The sequence below is a fragment of the Argiope bruennichi genome, chromosome 7 (genome assembly GCF_947563725.1).
Source record: "Argiope bruennichi chromosome 7, qqArgBrue1.1, whole genome shotgun sequence".
Lineage (NCBI taxonomy): Eukaryota > Metazoa > Arthropoda > Arachnida > Araneae > Araneidae > Argiope > Argiope bruennichi.
In genome coordinates, this window is record NC_079157.1 from 121,282,464 (window position 1) to 121,291,525 (window position 9,062).

At 30.0% G+C, this 9,062-nt stretch overlaps 1 non-coding gene across 1 annotated transcript; it reads left to right on the plus strand.

Annotated features, from left to right (window-relative positions):
• The first annotated feature begins 7,923 nt into the window (after positions 1 to 7,923).
• On the plus strand, positions 7,924 to 7,995 carry Trnae-cuc (transfer RNA glutamic acid (anticodon CUC)). Its single transcript has one exon. It is a non-coding gene; the product is annotated as a tRNA-Glu (tRNA).
• The last annotated feature ends 1,067 nt before the right edge of the window (positions 7,996 to 9,062 follow it).

Below are 9,062 nucleotides of genomic sequence, written 5' to 3' on the forward strand. Positions count from 1 at the left end.
CAGATTTACTTTGAAACATATTTTTTAATAACTAGTAATTTTAACAAAAAAAAGCAGATTTTTTTGTAATTTATTTATTTTCAAAAATTGTTTTTAATTTTTTAAGAAATACACTTTAAAGTAGGGGGGGGATAGAAAAACACATTTTGACATCGGATAAATTAAAGAAACGAAGTGTACTATTAGGCATTCTTGCAAGAAATTTATTCACCTAGTTATGAATTTTTTTATGTCTATTTATTAGACTGTAAATATATATAAATATATTTTTAAAAACTCTTTAAAACAAAATATATTATTTTTTTAAGAATTAAAAAAAATATTAAGATTGTATTTATTATACTATTAAATAATTGTTATTGTTTGTTTATAATTATAATTTAATGTGTATTATTATATGTTATTTATAATTGTAATTTAATTAATTAATATTAAAATATTCCAGGCAATGTAACTTTCTTCTTATTTTTTTCTATATTATCATTTAAAAAGTAGGCATTATTTTTGCAGTTTAATTTAAAAATTAATTTTTTAAAAGTATTTCTTTTTTTTTATGTACACTTCCTTAATTTTTATAAGAATTTCATTTTTTTTCTGAATTAAAATGAATTATTTTTCCTCCTTTAACAATCTGAAAGAACTTGAAACATGTAATTCGTACCCAGCTTCATTTTAACGTTTATCAAAAATATTTCCTGAAAATATTATGTAATTTCCTCAAAAATTAAGGTGTCTTGAACATTTCATAAATATTTAAATTAGATGAAAATATCATTTGAGAAAAAACATTTTTAATGTATTTATTCTTCTGAATTCGTAGAATATTGATTTAACTTCAATTTTGTGTTAGCCATATGTTAACATGTATTTTGGAGATGAAAATATTAAAAAATAAATTTCACATTCTAGTCACGTTTTTGTTAATTTCGAATTTTGTCATCCCGTATGGAAATTATTCTCCAGATTCAACTATTGGTTTTCGAATTTGGACCTCCAATTTCTTTAAGCTCAATTAAGCATAAGTACCTTTTTGATTCTCAAATTCTTTTATCAACACATAATCTGTGAATCCAAGTAGGACATTTTATATCCTGCATCATTTTTCTTTTTATATTTCCCTCCTTTGTTTTATATGATGCAATATTACGTAGCCTTTGCTTTTGTTATTCTTTAACTGATATTTGATGTCACGAATGCTTTACTTTATTTTATTTATTTATTTTGTTGGTTCCACTCCCAATATATAAGAATTTCTAGGGATTATACTGCTTTCTGGGCGTATTCCTCTAGTTGTCCGTAATTTGCAGATCTGTCTATAAATTTTATAGGCATAATTTAAATTATTTTTAAGATACTCAATTTTGAATACAACACGTCTAGATAAATAACTTGCTTATGCGGAGAATATTCTTGTGGAAACTTGTTCATTCACCGAAAACCGTCGTCATTCTTGGAGAAGCTAGACAAGACAACAATAGACAATGGAATTGCTGATTCATCTTTTGCGGGGCTTAGGTGTTCTATGACTTCAGGTACTGAAATAAAAATTAATAGTGAAACTTAATAACAAGAGTGATCATCCTTCTTTGTTTCTCGCGATGTTTCGCTCATTCATGAATTCGTGAATGTTGTATTTGTCTTCGTCCCGATTCTTGCATCCCGGCTTAAGAATTTAATGTTAGTTCAGCTTTTGTAAATTTCAGTGAATCAAGGATTTGATCGATTTGAATAAGCAAGTTGAAGATTCAGTTACTTAGATTAAGAGTGTATTTAAAATGTTTCCAAAAAAAATAAAAGCACTCAAATATTTAATTTTACTCTTAAAGAAATACTTCTTAAATGTTTGTAAAGTAATAACCTTGACTGATAGGCTCTTTTGTACTACTAAAAAAGATGAATGTGTGTTTGTGCATGTGTATTGGAGCTCTACATGCCAAACCGTTTGACCTAGAGTTATCAAACTTGGTACTATATACTTTTAGGGTAGAAATAGACACCTCGTAGCGACTTTAAATTTTTTAATTTATTAAAAATTAAGCAAAAATTTGACATTTTGTCCATTATAACTTCTGAAAATATTGCAGCGCAAAAATGATTTTTTTTTTGTCATTTTAATATTCTGTATTCGTTCTTTTAATTTAATATTTGCTAAACATTATATATATATATATATATATATATATATATATATATATATATATTCAATAATAGGTAACATTGTTATCCTGAAATTCAAACCGTTTTTTTTTATTCATCAAATGTTTAATCGCTTAATGTTTTCTTATTGACTCTAAAGAACTCTATCTGTGCTGTGTACGAAACGAAGTAAAAAAAAATCGGGATCGATTTGATCAAAATCGAGATTACAGTACCGCACATTTACGTTTTCATAAATGCTGTGATGTTATGAAACTGGTTTCCATTAGAGAAGTTCACAATAACCTGATCAGAACTTATGTAAGACTATTAAATTATCAGCTCGGCATTGATGTTTGACTGTATGACGAGATCATGGATATGAAGATGTATCTAAAAATTAATTATAATCTATATCACCGGCAATTAGTAACTAAATAACTAATGGTTGATTGTAGTAAAAATATTTTTTTTACTTTCCCGTGTATGTCGTAATATAGAGAAAGTATAGGATTGTTAAAAAAAGTCCTACTCGTGATTTTTGCGAATCTTCACATTTTGGATATTCCCGAGTTCGAAAAACACGTTTTTTTTTTTTTTTTTTTTTTTTTTTTTTTTTTTTTTTTTGGAAAATGACCATCTGTCTATCTGACAATGATAACATCAAAACGATTTGAACTAGACATTTGAAACTTGGTATGCGGCCTTAACACCACAGTTTTTATTAAATTTTGTGTAAAAATTTGTTCAGTGAATGTCCATCTGTTCGGCTGTTCGAATATAATTTAACACGATAGCTACAAAACGTATAATGGTAAAGTAATGAAGCAAAACATTAGATGGATAAGTTTCACCACACAGATTTATCATCTATAGAGTCCTGTATCTATAGTATCCTATCTACCTATCAAAGTCTGAGTCAAAACTGACAACGGGTTGACTGTCTGTCGGTCTGTATATTCAAAAAACATGTAAACGCTATATTTCAAAAACGCAACTGCTTAAATATATAAAATTAGGTGCGGGATTTTGTGACTACAAGTGTAGTTTTGTGTCAAATCTTTATTTCAATCGAATGAGAAAAACGCGTCTAAAGCATAATTCGATTTTCGGATACTGTTAATCGCATACCAAAAAACTCGCCTAGGATGACACGATAGGTTCAATAAAAATGCTAAATTCACTCCAAAAGTTAATATTTCGTAATTATTGTACGCCAATGCGTTCTCTGGCGTGGCAAATTTGTTAGAGAGTATGCCAGAAATTTTTGGGTAGCCCACATCTGCTGGTTTGTTGAATTCTTCAAAAGTTAACTTTTCATTATGAATCAATGAGTTAAACGTTTTGCTCACCATCCGTTCAGGTATCTTCCATACAAGTTTTCCAACTTATCTTGGTAAAATGTATAAAAAAATCCTTACATCTAATTCTTTACACACATACGTACTGTCTCACTGTCTGTGAATCTGATAGCTCAAAAACGTTTTGAGCTAGATGGATGAAATTTGTTATATGATCTTCACACCATATTTGTAGATCTCTATCAATCCAGTCGTCTTTGGCTACCTAATTGTTCGGCCAGATTATTGGCAGTTTAGGCTGTGAACGATTTTTGTGGAATGCATTTTTTATAACTGCACCTTGTTATTTGATGCAACTGAAAAGCATGAATTGAATCAATCTGCTACTGTTAATGCAATTATTATTATATGTATTATTATTGTTGTTGTACGCAAATCAAAAGTGTCTATGCTGCGAAATAAAAGTGGAAGGGAAAAAAACAACTGTTTTGAAAGTTAATATCCAAACAAGTAATATATAAAAAATTTTTTAACTCAATTCCTACTTAGGTCAAATTTTTTTTATTTTAGTTACTTTTTATTAAATAACTACAATTAATATAAATATGTATATACATATGACAGAATTACAATATTAAATGGCAAAATGGAGCTTGGCGACAAATTTGGCTACCATTTGGCAAAATGGTGACGAATTTGGTGACCAAATAGAAATTACTGGCCAAATTTAATTAATTAATTAATATTTGAAAAAAATTGTATTAACATCAAATGTCATCACTACAAATTTAAAAAATGTATTTGAACTTGAGTGGATGAATAAAAAGTATTTTATTAACGATTGAAAATTTGAACAAGATATATATAGAGAGAGTGTGAGCTAATAGGAATTGAAAATAGCAATTTTTATACCTTCATTTAAACATTAGCAAAAACACGCGATTGATTATTTTAACAGGAGAATGAAATTAGTTTTAATTTCATTTTAACAGTAAAAACATTTTGCAGACCGAGTATCAAGTTAAATTTTAAAAATTTATAAAAATAATTGTTCAGAAATGAATTTATATCAGGGAAAATGTAAACTTTTTGATTTTAAGATAATATAAAAACCATTTTTGCGAAATGATGGTTTTGGACGATGTAGCCATTAGTTGCCGTAATTAAGTCGTAACGATTATCCCATTGACGACAGTTTGAGCTTATTTTCCCTCTTGATTAAACTATTGTTTACTCTGACTAAAATGAATTTTGGGCGAGCTCTCTTCAGAACATTTCTAGGAACATTTTGAATCTCCTTTAATTAGGGAAGTATTGAATTGAGTACAGCTGTAAAAGCGTTCTTTGATGCAGTCTGAAAGATTCGTATAAAGATTTGTTTACATTTGATTGCTGCCATTCAGCAATAAGAAATTTGAGCGATTTTTATGCCACTGTGTTACAATTTTATGAATATAGATTTTGCGCGAAATTTATTCAGAGGCTATCTATCTGGCTAGATATGCATATATAAATTAACAGGATAACTACAAAATGGTGAGACCTAGATGGATAAAATTTGGTATACAGATTTAATATCTAAATTGTAAATATCTATCAAATTTGGAGCCAGATTGTCTTAGGGGTTGACCGTCTGTCGATCTGTGTTTTCACAAATATTTAAGAGAGATAACTCAAGAACATGAAATATAATGAATATATGAAATATATGAAATTTGTTAAGTAATTTATGTTATAATTGTAATTCTGTGACAGTTCAATTTTTTCATTTCTGTAGGTTACATGACAGAAGGCTAAAACATTAATTAGATTTTCAAGTACTGTTAACCAGCGATTAATCGCCAGAGATGGGCGATAGATTCAGTAAAAATGATGAATTCGGCGCCAAAGATTTAATGTTTCATAATTATTGTCCGCCAATGCCATGTAAAACATTCGTGACCTTTTTCATGGTCCACAGTTTTGTAAGGGGGGGGGGGAGGGCGATAACACTTTTATTAGATAGTATGTTCGAAAGTTTGGAGAGACCACTCCTGCTGGTTTATAGCAGTGATAATGTAATGAATTGGCGAAAAAAAATTATATTATTTCCCAGAGCTCATTTCTACTTGTTAACTTCCGAGGTTTACTTCGCCTTAAAAAAATTGTATTACTTCCCAGACGCCCCCTACCCTTGTTATATCATTGACGAGATAAAATGCATTTATGGATCTGGGAGTAATCTTAAAATTGTTGTTTTGGAGAGATCTGATTTTGTGTCGTTGATGTTTAACTGATCTAGGAAGATCATCAGGAATTTAGAGAATAAGAGGTCATTTAAAAAGGGGAAAAGAAGCCATTTCTGTCTTTTCCCTAATTCTAAATTCTGTGCAGTCACAAATTAATGAGGGATGACTGGATGTGACGGAACTGCACAAGCAAACCCGATCGATAACTTCGTCAATTGCAGGACGACAAACAAAATCGACTCCTTTCTTCCCTCGAGGAAACTGTTCTCCATCTCAGAGGAAGACGAATTCAATCCGAGATGCTGGACCAGTTGGGGCATGAGGAACGGGTGAATTACGTTTGACCTTGACTCTCCTTTCTCTCGGTCGAATTGTCCGGAGTATTGAAGCGCGAGATGGCCGTTGCAGATGACATCGCCGGAAAATGAAGCCATTGTTGTGCCATTCAGAAACTTTCAAGTGTTGCACTGTGGCAGTCTTAGAATTGGCACCGAAACATCATTTTATTTGTGTTTTCCATCCCACTTTTTATTTTTGACATTTTAAAAATATGTCAGTGATTCTTAACTTGTAAAATGGGGTATTGTTTTTTGGGAAGATACGAAGGATGAAACAACGTAAAGAGAGAAGAAATTTGGAAGTTAATCATTGAATTTATTAATGATATCAGTTTGATGCCAATATGATACATATGAGATCTACGGGATCAAATAAGTATAGGAATAAATTGCATAATGTACAGGTCAGTGATTTGTTACACTGATTTAATATGTGTATTATAGACGCCTACAAAGTTTTAACAAATCCAACAAGGGGTTGAACGTTTTTCGGTCTATACTTTCAGAACTATGTAAATGCGATAATTCAAAAAAAGCTGCCACTTAAATATGGCAAATTTGTTACGTGATTTGATGATCATAGTTGTAGTTTTGTATCAAATTTTGGTTACAATAGGTTGAGGAAAAACGCATCTAAAACACAAATTCATCTTTATTATAGAGTATGGAGAAGGTTTTGGACAGATCACACCTTCTTGTTTCCATAATAAGTTGTGCAATTCTTACAGAGAGCCTTAGTAGGGACTTTTTTGTAGATAGCTTAGAATTCTGTTTGTGTGTCAACCTAACATTAAGAGTTTAATGAATGGATGATAAATATGCTTTTAAACAATAAGATTCACTTTTTAAAAACAAATATATAGCGACCCATTTCAACTTCGAACATGAAATTCTTTTGAAGACGAACTGTGCACATTCTTTCAGTAAACGGTTTTATGGGACAACGAAGGAAATTCCAAGCAAAGGAAAGAAACTTTTATTATTAGATATAACAAATGTTCATACATATGGTAAAGAATAGTATAACGTCTAAATGAATGCGTAACCTAACTGAATTACACCTTCATAAAGAAATTGGTTTCTAATGAGATGGTCTTAGCTTGAAGTATAACATGGAAGCATAACTTGAATGAAATCGCAAATTACAGCAACAGGTGGGGTAGATGTATTGTTTTTAAATATATGTATATACATCATTCGCACGTTGAAAAAACACCTGCATTTTTTTGCATTTCTTGTTATTCGACATGCGTCGCTTGTTTGTGTATTGAGCTGTTTTCTTGTCATGTTTCTACCATGTAGTTGATGAAGACTTTAAGCCCACATTTCAGTTTCATAAAAATTTAAAAAAAAATTATTGCAAGGTCTTTTCACGACTTGCAGTTGGTAAACCTCTATCTTTAAAGAAAATATGTGTGATTTATTATTAGGAATAATCTTTTTTGTACATAATTTACAGCAGTATTATCACAACTGTGATAAATGTAAAATTTACAACATTATTTTCACAACATTGCTCAATGTAGAATTTCCAATGTGAATTTTCTTAATATTATGCAATATTCCACTTACGTGAAAAATTTTCTACCTAATTTCTTGGAATAAAATCTGAAATGACATAAACTATTAAACTATAATTAATATTTCTGTACCAAAATTTTACTGTATGAATACTTTTATGAATTTCAGTGCCTTTTGATTATTTTTTACATATTATACTATGTTGTTTATTCAGCTTTCCTTGGTATTTGCAATATTGTACAGTTTAGTTGCTTTTAGATTCAATAGGATCATAGTTAGGATAATTTCACTAAGTGTAATAATAAAGGGGTATCTTTTCCTTGTATTATCAACTTATATATTTGTTCTTCCAATATAAGAGAAATATGTTATTTTATTACCAGCGTATCGTTTCTCGAGTCCCACGTGGTCTAGTGGTTAGGATACCTGGCTCTCACCCAGGAGGCCCGGGTTCGATTCCCGGCGTGGGAAGTATCTTTTGCTTCCCTTGCGATTTGTTGGAAAATGTTTGTTTGTTTACCTAAGCTTTAAATTCTGTAAATAAATTATTATCTTTCAACTTAATGAGACTTTTTGTACTGATATGTTCTCATGAATATTGTTTGAACTCTGTTGTCTTGAGAACGACTACGGGGTGGCTGTCTGATGATCATTTCATTTGCATTCATGTGAACGTGGTGATTCAAACCAGTGTGCACACTCCCTAAAAAATATGTCCCCCCCCCCTTTTCTACCCCATTAAAATTGTGCTTGAGCAAAACCGTCAATGCTACGAGTGCTCAGATTTTCATTTCAGAGTCCTGCACATAAGCATTTTCTGCCTCGCAATACATTGAAGGAAACCGAGTATACATTTTGGATATTTTTTTAACGATTTATTGAGACGAAAATTTAATGCAAGACGACCATTTTAATAATGTGACAAATTTTATCTGCCTGATTCGTTACGTTTTATTATTATCGTATTCATTTATATTCGGACAGACAAATAAATTCCTGTGTGTAAATTTCGTTCGAAATTTGATAGAAATTTACAGATTTGATGTAAAAAAATCACTTTTCAAATTTCATCCATCTTGTTTAAAATGTTTTTGAATTATCTAGTTCACAGACAGACACACATAAATCCAAAAAAAAAAAAAAAAAAAAAAATGTTTTTCAGACTTATGGACATCAAAATTTCAAGTTCGAAATTTTCGATGATTATAGTATTTTATATTTATATACTTCGTATACAAGAAAGTAAAAATGCGACTTCCTTAATAAATAAAATTTGGTATATAATTTTAATATAAAAATTGTAGATTTTTGTTGATTTTTGAACCAATGGATCAAAATAAGGATGCACAAAATGTATAATCGATTTTTTTCATTACACTATGAAGCACAAAACACGCTCCATTGTGCCACTGCACTCGGTTAATTAACCACAACAGAAAAAAAGAATTAAAGTTTTTAACTCTGCAAGAATTGGAATTTTCTTGCATTTTCTTATTTGAATCTCTTTGCTCGCTTTAAATGAAAATGCTAACGCTGCA